The 14,878-nt window shown below is 39.7% G+C and overlaps 1 protein-coding gene across 5 annotated transcripts in view; it reads left to right on the forward strand.

Annotated features, from left to right (window-relative positions):
- The first annotated feature begins 684 nt into the window (after positions 1–684).
- The window catches only part of IMMP2L (inner mitochondrial membrane peptidase subunit 2), an 865,268-nt gene continuing 851,074 nt past the window's right edge, over positions 685–14,878 (forward strand). For 2 of the 5 annotated variants that reach the window (XM_032275691.1, XM_032275696.1), the window contains exons 1-2: positions 685–748; positions 1,289–1,361. The gene's annotated coding sequence lies outside the window, so the exon portion shown is untranslated. Of the gene's footprint in view, positions 749–785; positions 806–868; positions 1,362–14,878 lie in introns of those variants that run through there. The other 3 variants (XM_032275694.1, XM_032275692.1, XM_032275693.1) reach the window with 3 other exon arrangements.

Genomic DNA, 14,878 nt, shown 5'->3' on the forward strand with positions numbered 1-14,878 from the left:
CAATCATGGAGAATCTGGCTGCTTCAGGTCAAGGAAGGGCATCTTGGGGTGATAAAAAATGAAAATATCACACCTGTAATTGCAAGTACTTACGAGTTGGTTGGAGTACCATAATTTGGGTATTTTCATCAACATTTTTAGCCACATTGAATTAGGATAATTAATAACATGGAGAAGAAGGTTTCTTTGTAGGCTGTAATAACCCATTTAAAAGTTTGTACCATTTGAGGGCAAAAGCTTCAGTATGAAATTCGTTTCTCTCAAGTAAACCACCTGTCCTGTATTACTCGCTTTGGTTTACTTGGAGGCAGCAAAATAGAATAGTTTTCCTGAGTAGAAAAGAAATGCAATGAGTGGCCCAGAGAGCGCCAGTAAGCTGCTTTGCCACTATCGCCCTGCGCTTAATCAACTGTGAGGATTCTCCGTTTCCTGACTCGTAAAACAAGGGGAGGAGCTGAAGACCTAGTTTCATGGAATTTTCGGTTATTTATTGTCGTCTCACCCGTTAGTACGTTGCTGAGCTTCGGGTCAGAGCCCAATAATTGCGTGCTGAACGAGTGTGGTTTCTCACTCTTGCAGATCCAGGCCGCATTTTGAGCGCGACCTGGGCGGGCGGTCCAAGGGCTAGATTTCCGCCGGAGGCGGAGCTTCGTGCGGCCCCCGCGCGGCGGAGGAGCGGGGCGGAGCTTGCGGCCGGCGGAGGGCGGGGTCTGCGCGGGGACTTCCCCTGGGCTGATCTGCGCAGCGGGTGCGGAGGGCTGGCGTCCAGCGTACGGCGGCGGGCGGGGGGCTGTGGGGCTGGAAGGTGTGGGCGGGCACGCAGCCTCCGACCCTTGGTGGTCTCTTGGGCTTGGTACCCTTCCCTGGGAGTTGTACCCGGCCAGGGCGGGGCGGGCGTTGCTGGGAGGCGGAGGGTTGCGCGGCCGCGAGTCCTGAGTGATCGCGAGCACGTGTGCGTGCGCGTGTTTATCTGAGGGTCGTGCAGCCGCCGCCCCTTCTTCGTCCTTTTCCTGGTTCCACTGCCTAAGGGTGGGAAACCGGCGCCAGAGGCGGCACAGTTGGCCCGCAGCCGGCCCGCTCTTCCCCGCCCAGCCTGCGCCCCCAAAGCGCCCCCTTTCTCCGTCCTCACAAAGGGGACTAGTCCGCCCGCCCCCGGCCCTGGCCTTGAGGGAGCGCTGTGGGGGCGGGCTGCCTTCTGCCTGGAAGTGTTGGGCAGGTAGTGGGAGAGCTTCAGGCTTGAACAACAGGATTTTAAAGCACGTGTCTGTCTGTCGTTTTTTACTTTTAGGGTTTTGGCCAAATTGGGCGAGGGCACATAATAACCACTTACCCCTTCTCACCGAGGAAGAGCGGGAGAAAGGGTAAGTAAGGAATGGTCAGGGGTGGAAGGAGCTAGGACTTTATCCTGAGAGCGAGCGAGACAGAAGGGCTACATCCAGAACTGCCCATGGGGAACTTGGGCCCAGATTCTACCTTTTCATCAGAAACTGGAAGAGCCACCTTCAGAGTCACAGGCTCCAAGCCCCAGACAGTTTTCAGGCTCACGCAGTCTCTAGAGTTGGCTGGGAGTTTAACAGCTTGGGCATGTGAATTCCTTTTAGTCTTTTGACCCGACAGAAAACTGCCCTTCCCCTTCACCTGTTTTTACCTTGGTCTTCTAGTTGTCCGTCTCTGGCCCTATCTTATTAGCCAGCTTTGACTAATCCCTGAGATCATAGCCCTAAAGAATCCCTGTCCTGTTTGATAATGAAGAGCAACCCTCCTAGGGATGGGTACATTTTAAAAGGGGCCTCCTGAAAAAATCCTTTAGGACCCCGAAGCGTAAAGTTAATAAGATTACAAGTGTTGAAGTCCTTTCGGATCTTCTCTTGAGTTTACAGAAGATATTTTGAGGGGAGAAAGATGAACAGGCTGGGCCTTCTTCTCTGGGCCTTCACTCTTGGTACCTCTTCGCAGGCATTCCATTCACTTTTGAAAAGGTGCCAAAAAGGCCATTAAAGTCCTCTGAGGTTTACTGTGATTTTCAGTGTGGTCTATTTCATTGGTTCTTCTCTGGGACCTCTCTCTCACTTCTTTAGCACACTGCTTCCCTTTCCCCTGTGTGGTGAAATGAAACACAGCTCCTCTCACAAGGTGGGGAACCCCTTATGCATCCTATATGCCACATATAAATAACCGCTTTAAACCAGTTGAAATTCATATTAGCTACAGCAGGAATGTAGTAAACTACATTCATGTATTCTTACACAGGAAAACTAGAATTGCCCTCTGTGATAGGTTGCCTATTCTGATATTGGCTGCCTGTGTACTCAACGTGCCTGTTTGTGCTCAAGTGATAGGTGACCACATAATTTACTTTATGGAAAACCAGGAAGTAATTGTTTATTGATAATGGGTTCCTTCATTGATTCAGTAGCTGATTCCCTCTTTGTTACCATGCACTGAGCACTTTTAACAGCACTTTGATAAAAGTAGGATGGTGAGAATGATGAGACTGTATTGGAGATGGCTGTTTTGGGGCTGACCTTTCACCAGTTGTTTTGTGGATTTTCTCCAAAATTACATGTTAATGTGCAAGACTTTCCCTGTGCTACTGATCATAGTGGTTTGCAGGTCTACACAGTGTTGTGGGAGAACAGAATTATTCTGCCTTTCTAATGCTTTCAGTAATAAACTTACAAGGATGACTGACCTTGGTGATTGGTGTCCTCTAGTGAATATTGTTATAGTTATTTTCCAGTGTACGAGTATAATAATTAGATAAGGACAACTTTTTAAATTGTTCTGTAAGAAGGAAGAAGGACCTAATATTAGGAAACATGGAGAGTGTAAAGGATGATGTACTTAGAAAAATAAATACAAAAGTAGACCATTAACTTGCATGGGTTTCTGTGCATTTAGCTGCATTTAAAAAAATCTAAGCTAGAATAGTTCTCTTGTCTTTTTATGGTTATAAAAGTAATATTAAAGTCAAAAAAAGTTACTTAGAATTAAATCTGGGAGGGACATAAAAGGCAAAAAATGGGTCTCCTATGAGCCCACTCTAAGATGACCACTTAATAATTTGATATTTATTTCTTCAACTTTTTGTTCCATATATACACACACTAAATATGCAGCTTAAGTATCTGTTAAACGTGCATACATCTTAGCTACATACTGTATATGGAACATGTGGAATATATGTTTGTATGTATATTGTTATTTAGTAAAATTGTAAATTTCTTCCTTTTTCCCCTTCTTGGCTATTTACCAACACTCCTCAGTCCACCGCAAAACTTCATGTAGAAGTAGCATGACATTTATAGTGTTTTGGATATGAGCTTGATTTCTGACTCTTATTTTATTAGCTGTGTCATTTTGGACCATTAAAACTTCTCTGTTCCTTGATTTCTTATCCATCAAAACAGAACAAAGACTACATGAAAAAGAAAGTGTGAAAAAACAGTGCCTGGCATATAAGTACTTACTTTAAATTTCCCTCCCTGTTTCTCTGTGTGGTCACCCATCACTTTCTTATGATCTTCCTTTTGGTTGTGGAAAGCCATGTAGTACCTAACTTACCCATATTGTTAAGCCTACCTGGGATTTGCCTTTCACAGGGGATCACCTGGTATATCTGATCCTAGAATTTCTGGGACAAGGTCTGACACCTGATGTGACCTTATCAGATCATTCCACAGATGTGGATAAAGTGTGTCAGCTTGAAAAATGAAGGGAAAGAATTTCTATAATGTGTTTAAAAAGCCACGACACTGTTCTTAAAGTGAGAAAGACATATTACTGTATTTAGCTGAGTACTTAAACTTAGGATTTCTATTTTGGAAGTGTCTTTGGTTTATAAGAATTACAATAAAAATGCTGATGCTTCATGTCCAAACTGTCATGATTTTGTCAAGTTGTGGGTTTAATATACAGCTAAGCTGTATATTTAGTAAATCTAATATTGCTCTGGAAGCTGAGAAAGACAAGTTCACAGACATCTGATTTCACACCAGACATCTGGTTTCACTTTACTGAGGAGTACGTTTGTCAGCAGATTATAGGCATATCAACTGTACTGCTATACTTTGTAGCATTTCTGTCATAAGCTGCGGTCTGTAGGATTTAGTATGATGTTTTATTCAAATGACAGCCCACTGAAAATGAGCACCTGGTCAGATAAGCACATTTCCCACAGGTGTCTTCTAGTGTCATTGTTCTTATAAGTTAACAAGGTGAAAACATTCTATCCTTGGTGGTTTTTATATTTTTTGTTGAAGCAAGAAAATATTCTTAAAAGCTTCACTTAAGAACCTGTTATATCCCACAAGTTCATTTTCAGGTCTATCGTTTGTAAAGTTAACAGTGCACTTACAGGAATAAATAGCATTTAGATTTCTAGGTCAGAACCCCAGGAAATCTAATACTTATTTTTTATGGGTACTAAGGAAGGCTTTTTAAACTCATTGTGTGCCTGTTGTATATTAGTGTTATTGTAGACTCTAATCGACATATATAATAGTGTTTTGGAGGCAAATGTCTTCTGAGTGCTAACCTGAAATGGTTGCACCATGTCTCCCTCCGTTTTGAGGTAGTGAGGGGTATAAAAAAGCTCTGGAGGTTGTCATTCTCAGGTTTTCAGGTGGGCCCTGTCATTACTTAGCTGTTGACCTTGGACACAAATTCCTCTTCTGTATGTGGGATAATTACTCATGATTACTGTGAAATTCAGTGAGTGAGTGTAACATAGCACAATATCTGCCATAAAATAAATCTTCAGTAAATAGTTGTTTCATTTTTCCTCACAATCCTGGACACAAGAACACAGACACCCTCCCACCCTCTGCACTTGCATCAGACTAACACACTGGCCAGGACTTGTGGCTCCGTGGAGAGGAATTACTCATAGCATTGGGGATTTGGTAGTGGAGACTCAGAAAGGGTCATGCAGAATAATGACAAAGGAGAAGGGGTTGTGAATTGAGAGAAAGCTGCGTCTTTTGTTCAGCTCATGAATTTAGGTCAATGAATTACTTGGTTCCTAGAAAGAACCATCTTTTTCTCTGGCTTCTCTGTTAATCTTTGTCAACTGTTCCACTGGAAACTCTTACCTTCTTAATGTCTACTTAGTCCAATAATAAGTTTTTTTTCCTTGATCTTACTACCTGAATAGTCATTTTTTTAATTTATTTTTTTTAATGGTTAAGACTTAGTAATGGATGTCTGTACTACAGTATTAGATATCTATACTACAGATGTCTGTACTTTCTTAAGATCTGGTGGGTTTTTTTTTCTATACTCAAAGTCCAGTTGATTTTTTGTTCTTTCACGGGCCCATACCTTATTCATTAACCTCTTGCCTCCTTTTTTATTCTGTCTGTCTGCATGGAACTAGTAATGTACACGGAACTAGTGACTGTGTGAATTGAACTAGTGATGAGGATATAAAGATGAAAAGTTGTTGTCTTTGACCAAGGATCTTGTTGTCTAGTAGGACTACAGCTATCTTGAGCAATAGTTCAAGTACAGTATGCTATTTAACAGAGGTAGGTATAAGTGCAAATGAAATCTAGAAAGCGCTCTTGATCTCTGTCTGAAATGTCAGGGAAGGGTTTTAGCTGAGACTTGAAAACTGGGTAGGAGTGACGGGCATGTTGACAAGCAGTAGAAAACATTTCTAGGTAAAGCTAACAGCATGAGTAGTTGTGTGACACAATGAAAACATAGTGTATTCTGGCAACTATATGTTGGTCAGTTATATTAGAGTCTGAAGGACAAGGTCAGGAGTGAAAGGAGGTGAAACCGGATAGCCAGTTCAGGGTATACTTCCTATACCATGTGTAGTAAGCCACTGAAGAATTGTGAATGTCGTGGAAGATCACTGAAAGCAGTGTGCTGGGTAGATTGAGGGTGGAGTGGGGTTGGATGTGGGGACATGGCAAGACTGACTGGAGACCTTTAAGGACAGTTCGTTAGTATGGTTAAGAGAGGTGGAAAGCCTAGGTAAAGGTGGAAGTAGTGGGAATAGAGAAGTGAGAATATTTGGGAAAAATAAGATGAGGGAGAATTTGCTGGTCTTTGTGACTGTTCGAATGTAAAAGGTATGGGAGAGTGAGGATGTTAGAATTCTTCCTAGGTTTCTGGTAGTGAGTGGGAAAAGGAAGGGGAAGAAGGTATGAGGGGGAAGAGAATGAGTTCAACTTTGGACCTGTGTTTCACATGCTTGCAGGGAATATCATCGGCAAGTGGGAGATGTTTAGAAGACAGTTGTATATAGGATCCTGGAACATCACAAGAGATCATGAAGGCCAGAGTAACAGATTTGTGTGTTTCTCCATATGGAGAGTAATTGAAGACACAGGGATGGATAAAAGTGCTTAGAGGAATTGTATAGAAAGAGAAGAGAAAAGGGCTAAAAAGAAATCCTAGAGAATATAAAAATGTTAAGGACAAACCATGAAAGAGAAAGATGTAAAGATGCTGAAGAAGAGCGGCTATTAAGTATGATGATGATCGTAAAGTGTCTGTTAGAAGTCATTGGTTTCATTGTAGTGGTGGAGGTAGAGTTAATGTGCTGTGGGTAAAGGAATGAATAGGAGGGAGGATAGAGAAGGGCCACGTGAGGATAGAGAGTAGATATCTATCCATCCTCGGTCCCGCTGAAGAGATAATTGTTCTTCAGTGAGGATATTTACTTAATTACATTTTATTGTGTATATTTAAGGAAAGTAACTTGTTATGGAATACATATAATTAGTAAAATGGTTACTGAAGTGAAACATGGTAACATCCATCATCTTACATAGTTATCCATTTTTGTGTGTATAGCAAGAGTAGCTAAAACCTACTCATTTAGCAAAAGTCAGGAATACAATACAGTATTATATAGTCCTGATGCTGTACATGAGATCTCAAAACTCGTTCATTGTACATAGCTGCTACTTTTTGTCCTTTGACCTACATCTCAATTTCCTGCCCCCTCCCCTAGAATCACTATTTTATTTTCCATCTCTGTATGTGTACATATTAGAATCCCCTAGAAAGCTTTTAAAAATTCCAACTGGTATCTTTACGAGGTTATTTCATTTTCTTTGCGTATATATATAGAAGAGGGATTGCTAATTGAAACAAAATAGAAGTAGTGGTAGTTCTATTTTTAATTTCTTTAGGAACCTCCCTACTTTTCCCTTAATGGTTGTACCAGTAGTATATAAGGATCTTCTTTTCTCCACATGCTTGGCAACACTTGTCTGTTGTTTTATTTGGTAGTAGCCATCTTGATGGATATGAATATATGGAAACAACCTAACTGTCCAACAAAAGACAAAAATAAACTGTAATATATATATATATATATATATATGATAGGGATCTGATCATATATATATGATATGTATATATAAAATATTCCATTAATAGACATATAAATAAATATACATAAAAAATAAATACAAATATATTTATTATATATAATGGAATGTTATATATAATATATATGATCAGATCTCATATATATATATATACACATACACTGCAGTTTAAGGTTAAATAATATTCCATTATATATATATAATATTCTGTTATTAATATTCCATTAACCTTAAAAAAGAAGTAGATTCTACCATTTGGCACAAGATGGATAAACCTTGGGGACATTATGCTAAGTGAAATAAGACAAATGCAGAAATAAAAATATTGTATTATCTCACATGTGGAATCTAAAAGAAAGTCAAATGCATAGTGAAATCATATTACTGCTTCAGATTTTATTTTTTGAGAGAGAGAAACAATATGTGTGTATGCCGCGAGTTAGAAACACCATAGAATGGGAGATGTTGACGATACAGTTGCCTGTATTCTTGATTCCTTGCTTGTCATGTTTTCTTGCGAATGAAGATTAGGTTGTCTCTTTGTCTGCCTACTCATTCCCTGCTTGCAAAATTGAAATCTGATTCCAATTGTCAGATATGAATTTTAAATGTCCTGTCTGTTGTTTCTTGCCCCGCAGTTCACTGCTGTCTTGCTCTCACTACATCTGGCTTTTTTGCATACATTACTCTCTAACCTCATCTGGTTGTGAGGGGAAAAAAACCTCAACTTTCCTTCATTAAAAGTTGAAAAATTTCACAGGAGTATCTGCTAGGAGAATGGGGGAAATAATGATACCAAACATAAAAATTATTCACCTTAGGCAACACTTATTAATATGTGCTACGGTCCAGGTCCTAGATACAAAGATGTATATGGCAGGAAGGATAAGTAAGATAGGGATCTGATCTTAATGCATTTATGCCTAGTCCTTCATTGTTGGAACATCAAACTAGTGGGAATTATTTATGTCTTATTCCTCAAGGTCATCGCCAAGGTCTGATTGTCCCCCCCCCAAAATTTGCATAAATGGGTTAAGGAGCCCTCAGGCCAGTGAGAGAAATGGATATATAAAGCAAGCAGCACAACAGGCACGGTGGCTTACACCTGTAATCCCAGCACCTTGGGAGGCCAATGTGTGCGGTTTACCAGAGGTCAGCAGTTCAAGACAAGCCTGGCCAACATGGCAAAACCCTGTCTCTACTACAAATACAAAGGTTAGCTGGGCATGGTGGCATGCACCTGTAATCCCAGTTACTTGGGAGGCTGAGACAGGAGAATCGCTTGAACCTGGGAGGCAGAGGCTGCAGTGAGCCGAGATTGTGCCACTGCACTCCAGAGCAAGACTCTGTCTCAAATAAATAAATAATAAATAAATTCAAGCAAGCAAGTAATGCTTTGAGGGGCAGTATGTGCTATGATAGAGGTAGAGTTCAAGGTAGGATAGATGCAGAAAATGGACTTCATTATTTTGTGTGATCCTGAAGGTCTCACAGAAGGTGATACCTGAGCTATAGTTTGAGGTGTGGCATGGTGAGGTTCAGGGACTGAGATTAGGTGAATAAAATATTCCTTAATGGCCCCATGAGAGCAGCAGAAGGGGCTTAGGTTTCTCATTTCTTCTTTCTTCTTGTTTGCATGATTTTATTGCAAGATATTTTTGTCTTTGAAGGAGTTCTTTGGCGGTTAAGATGTTTCAGTTTACAGATAGATATATCAGCATTTTCTCCCTTTGTGGTATAAACTTTCTGTGAATTTACCAACACTGGTTTATTATATATTAGACAGCTAACACAAATGAGTGCAATTAAATCACAGTATTTGGGGGATGAGGTCCAGGCAGTGATATTTTCAGAGCATCTTAGTTGTCCTCATGGCAGTCAGGGTGGAGAACTACTGGGCTGAAACATGGCTTAGAAGAAAAGGCTGGGATTTGGAGCTAAAAAATTGTAGATTAGATTCTTGCAATTCCTTTTAATAGTTGTAACTTTCATTAAGTTACTCAGACATCTCTAAGGCCATAATTGAAAAATGGAATGGTAGTATACCTGTCTTGCCTACTTGTTTTGCAAAGTTATGTGGGTCAAAAGAGGAGATTTATGTGAAGGAACATTATATGCAGATGTGATTATAACAAAAAAATATGCTCTTGACCATTTCCAGAAGTGGACAGGCTAAGCGCTGGCTACCTTGTTCTGTAAGATAGTAACTACTTTATGGACTTTGATTTAATATTTTACCATGATGAAAATGTTGATGTTATGTTTTACTATATTTGTGTAATACTGCAAGGTTGAAGACCTAAAGCCAAAAAGCAGAACCTTAAGGAAACAGCAGTTGACCCTTTCTTGTCTGATATATTCTAATTGTTTAAAATTACACGAATGCTTATTGTAATTAAGTGTGTAGTCTCAGTGTCAATATTATAATTATTTAGTATTAAAATTCTCTAAAAGTGTTAAGCGTTTAAGATATGCAAATTAAAAATAGCAGTTTTCCAGAAAATAGTAAGAACTCCACAAAGCACAATGGATCACCACAAATTCACTTATTTTGTAGATTCCCATTATATTTGTTAAGAAAACAGGGACATATACTGTGTCTCTGTACTGTAGAAAGCCTGACATACTAGTGTCAGTCATATAATTATATAGGAATGGTCATACCCATGGTATTTATTCCTTATTTTAGTTGAGAAGAAGGTGGTATTGTTTAATGACAAATTGAACCTAAAGACTGGGTTCTAGAGCTGTTCTCTCTACTCATTCCTATATGACAGCAGGTGAATTAAGCTCCCTGAGGCTCGTATGTAAAATTGGGTTCTCTGTTGTTTTATAACATATGAAAAACTTAGTGGCTGAAAACAACAGTAATTGTTTGTCATCTCATGGCTACTGTGGGTCAGCAATTTGAGGGACGTTGCTTGGGTTTCTGGAGGTTGCTGTCAGATATCAGCAGGAGTGGCAGTTTTGTAGGAGCATTCTTGGAGCCAAACGATTCACTTCCAAGGTGGCTTACATGGCTGACCAGTTGGTGTTGGCAGGTTGGTTCCTTTCCATGATGGTGTTGCCTTGGGGCTGTTCTCATGAGATAGGAGCTGACTTCCCTGAGATTCAAGCCACGGAAGTGGACACTGCAGTGCCTTTATGATGTCATAGGCCTTTTATGAAGTCATATACCATCATTTCAGATGTATTCCATTGGTCCCTCAGACCAGCCCTGATTTAGTATGGGAGGAAGTTACGCAAGGACATAAGGCAAGGATCATTGCATACTGTCTTGTGAAGGTAGGCTACCTGAGGGTAACAGTCTCTACCTGACATAGGATTGCTTTGAGAGTATTGTAAGCATTTATGTGAGAGTCCTTTGTGAGCTGTTAAAGCAGCATATAAATGTGTTCTGGGAGTGATACTATTCTTGGCCAGGCATGGTGGCTCAAAGTGGTGTAATCCCAGCACTTTGGGAGGCCAAGGTGAGTGGATTGCTGAGGTGAGTGGATCACTTGAGAACAGCTTGGCCAACATGGTAAAACTTTGTTTTTACTAAAAATACAAAAATTAGCTGGGCATGGTGGTGCATGCCTGTAATCCCAGCTATTCAGGAGGCTGAGGCAGGAGGATCTCTTGAACCCTGAAGGTGGAGGTTGCAGTGAGCAGAGATTGTACCACTGCACTCTAGTCTGGGCGACAGAGCGAGACTCCATCTCAAAAATTAAAAAAAAAAAAAGTGATACTATTCTTTTTGACCAGTAAAACTGATTGGAAGTTGAATTATTTTGCTTTGTGCCATGTTGGCATTATGATACATTTTGTTCCAAATCCTTTCCTGTTTTCTTCTTTAAAATTATGTTATATCTTTATCTTATATCTTACTTTATATTTTAGAAGTCTCCCCCTTTAAAACTCAGTTGGAACAGAAGACATTTTTTAAGTTTATCATATCTCTGGTGTAGAAGTAGTATATTGAATGGTAGAAAATTACAAACAAGAGCAGTGACTATAGCATGAACTTGTTGGTCATCTCAGTAATAGCCTCGAGTTTCGTTCCAGAGCACCTACCTCCTTGAAACCTCTGAATGTCTTGTTCTTTGTATTTCTCTTTTATTACTTACTCTGCCTTGCCTGGATTATGGTCTTACCATATTTTTGATTGGAAAATTCTTAAGGTATTAGGGACTACACTTCCTCCTACTTAGTGTCTTCCAGCACCTTTAACCTAATGCTTTGTATTTCACTGGTGCTTACTGAACAGGACTGCCAGCGGAACTGGACTACTGGCAGAACGCCTTTGTGCTTCTCTGAAGGTTCAGATGAAGAAGGTTGTATTTGCTGAGGTGGTAGTGATGGTGGTGGTGGATCCTGCCAGAACCATCTTTGAACCTGTCTTATGGGTCCCTTATTTGCCATCGGAGCCTTTAGCCTCTCCTAAATGACTCAGATATTTGGACTGTTAGATGCTTAGTCTGGCTTCCTCACTGATGACCAAAGCAAGCAAGTGACCAAACACACACCCCCCTCACAGTCATACCTAACATACTATTCGTTACTAAACACATAGTGTATTTTTGATAATACATGATATGTCAGGTATGACTTTTCAGAATCTCATTGAACTCCTGCTCAGTTTGGTAACACATAGTATGTTCTTGACTTCTTAGATTAAGAGTACCCAGAATATAAAAGTGCACAACTTTCAGGTAATAAATCATAAAAATTTAATGTTTGTACTTTTTTCCAAGTTTATTCTGAGACATAGGTCTTTTTTAATGGCACTTTGACACACACTTTTATGTATCTTTCTGTTGAAAAACGTAGCATTTACAGTCAACTTTTGAAAAATTATCTTGCTTGTAGCTGGAGGACACATTGTAAACACATTATCAAGTTCTAGTTTTGGAACTGTGTATAGCAAAGACTTCTTCAAGAAGGAAATTGTTTGTAATGTCATCATATTTTATATTTTAGGATAATTTCATTTCATATGATTTTCCCATTATGTAGACCAATAAACAAATTTGTATCAACTCAGGATTCTTTTTTCTTGTTGCTGCAGATTTTCTCCTGCAGATTTGTCTGCTGACTTCCCTCTTTGCTTCCTTAGCCCCACGACCTGCCTTCTCTCTCTCTTGTTTGCACCTGACTCCTACCCTGTCTTGAACTCAGTATCCTGATGACCGTTAGAGGATAAGTAGGCTACAGAGGGCAGAGCAGATGTTGTGAGGAGCAATGTGTGCATAAATAAGAGCTGTGCAGAGGGTTAGGATTGATGGCCGAGGATGCTTTTTACTAAATAGGTGACAGAGGACCTGTTAAGAAATAATTGATAGCAGAAGAAAACATTGCCACAGATATTTTGCCTTATTTGTTTAAAATAGACTTTTTTTTAAGGGTCATTTTTGATTCACAGCCAAACTGAATGGAAGGTACAGAGATTTCCCGTTTACTCCCTACCCTCACACCTACATAGCCTCCACGGCCTGATCAGTATCCCCCACCAGAATGGTACATTTGCTACAACTGATGGACCTACATGGACAAACCATTATCACCCAAACTTCATAGTTTACATTAAGGTTCATTCTTGGTGTAGTACATTTTATGGGTTTGGACAAATGTATAATGCCATGTATATACCCTTACGGTATACAGAGTGTTTTCACCGCTTAAAAATCTTGGGTTCTGCTTTTTCATCCCTCCCTTCCCTAAACTCTAGTAACTTCTGATCTTTTCACTGCCTCCAATGATTTTGCCTTCTCCAGAATGTCGTAGAGTTAGAATCATATAGTACGTCATATAGTATGTAGCCTTTTTGGCCTTTATTTTTAGTTTTCCTGGTATAGCAGATTATTTACAAAGGATCTTGGTATTTTTCGAAGAGCTTATTTGTTTGATAGTTGCTTGAATGAAAGTTTTTTTTTTTAGTGTCAGATTTAAACACTGAATAATTATTTAGTTTTGTTAAATATTAATAATAACTATTTAGTACTGTTATTATGTGAGGACAGTTTGAAGCACTTTATAAATGAGTTAGCTTGTGCTTTTTATGTGTCTCACTATTTGTTTTTTCTTTTTTGAGACGGAGTCTTGCCTGGTCACCAGGCTGGAGTACAGTGACATGATCTCGGTTCACTACAACTTCTGCCTCCCAAGTTCAAGCGATTTTCATGCTTCGGCCTCCCAAGTAGCTGGGATTATAGGCATGTGTTACCATGTCTGGCTAAATTTTGTATTTTTAGTAGAGATGGGGTCTCACCATGTTGGCCAGGCTGGTCTTGAACTCCCAGGTGATCCACTTGCCTTGGCCTCCCAAAGTGCTGGGATTACAGGTGTGAGCCACTGCGCCTGGCCAGAGTCTCACTATTTCTCATGTGTAAGAGATATCCTGTAGTCTGAATATGTGGATTATGACAACAGGTTAGAAGATTGTTTGAGACCTGTCTGGTGTATATGACTATATTATGTCAATACTTTAAACATTCAGTTAAAACCTCGATATTAAAACTTAAAAAATAGACTTTAAATATAAATATCGGGATGTTAAAGTGGTGATATATAGTGAAAAGGACATGTAATAGGGGTATGAAGATATTTATTTAGGCGCTAGGTTTGTTATTACCTATGTGAACATTAACAAGTCACTTTTTGTCTCTGAACTTCATTTTCCTTCAGGGAAAATGGAGGTAACACAAACTTCATAGGTTATTTTTAAGGACTTTATAAGCTGTTTGTAAGAATCCCATGTGAATTTAAACTCATTATAAAGAAAAGTGAGGAATTGTTTGGTTGATGAGTCAGACTTGGCTACCATCATAGATTTAAATTTTTTTTTGTTTTGTAGATTAATAGTAAAGATGGGAGATAATGATTTGGGGCTAACAAGTCATTACTGCTGAAAAGATGGTTATTTACAGCATCTGAGAAAAAAATGCCTGCATTTTTTTTGCTGAAAATGTCTCATTGCGTAAGCCTTCTTTTGTCTTCTTGTGAAAGGTATATACTTTGGGATATTCTCCTTGTGCACTTGGCTCTTAATCTTATTTTTTTAAATTTTTAAAAATTTTTTGACTCGCTCTGTCACCCAGGCTGGAGTGCAGTGGCGTGGTCTTGCCTCACTGCAACCTCTGCCTCCCAGGTTAAAGTGATTTTCCTACCTCAGCCTCCCTAGTATCTGGGATTTCAGGCGCCCACCACCACACCCAGCTAATTTTTGTAATTTTAGTAGAGATGGAGTTTCACGGTGTTTGCCAGGATGGTCTTGATCTCCTGGCCTCGTGATTTCCCTCCCTTGCCCTCCCAAAGTCCTAGAATTACAGGCGTGAGCCACTGCACCCGGCCGGCACTTAATCATATTTATTACCTAGTTGTCAGCTTGAGATGTTAGTCTTCCTTCCAAAAGGATGAATTATATTGTCACATTTTTGTATAGTGTCAGAGACATATTATTTCCTAACTGTAGGAAGAAAACTCTAGATTCTAAAGCACTTTTGACCAGTCTCTGTATGGGTTAAGGCACGAGGGCAACGTAGAAT

Source organism: Sapajus apella, unplaced genomic scaffold (genome assembly GCF_009761245.1).
Source record: "Sapajus apella isolate SASKATOON/1434 unplaced genomic scaffold, GSC_monkey_1.0 scaffold7, whole genome shotgun sequence".
NCBI lineage: Eukaryota > Metazoa > Chordata > Mammalia > Primates > Cebidae > Sapajus > Sapajus apella.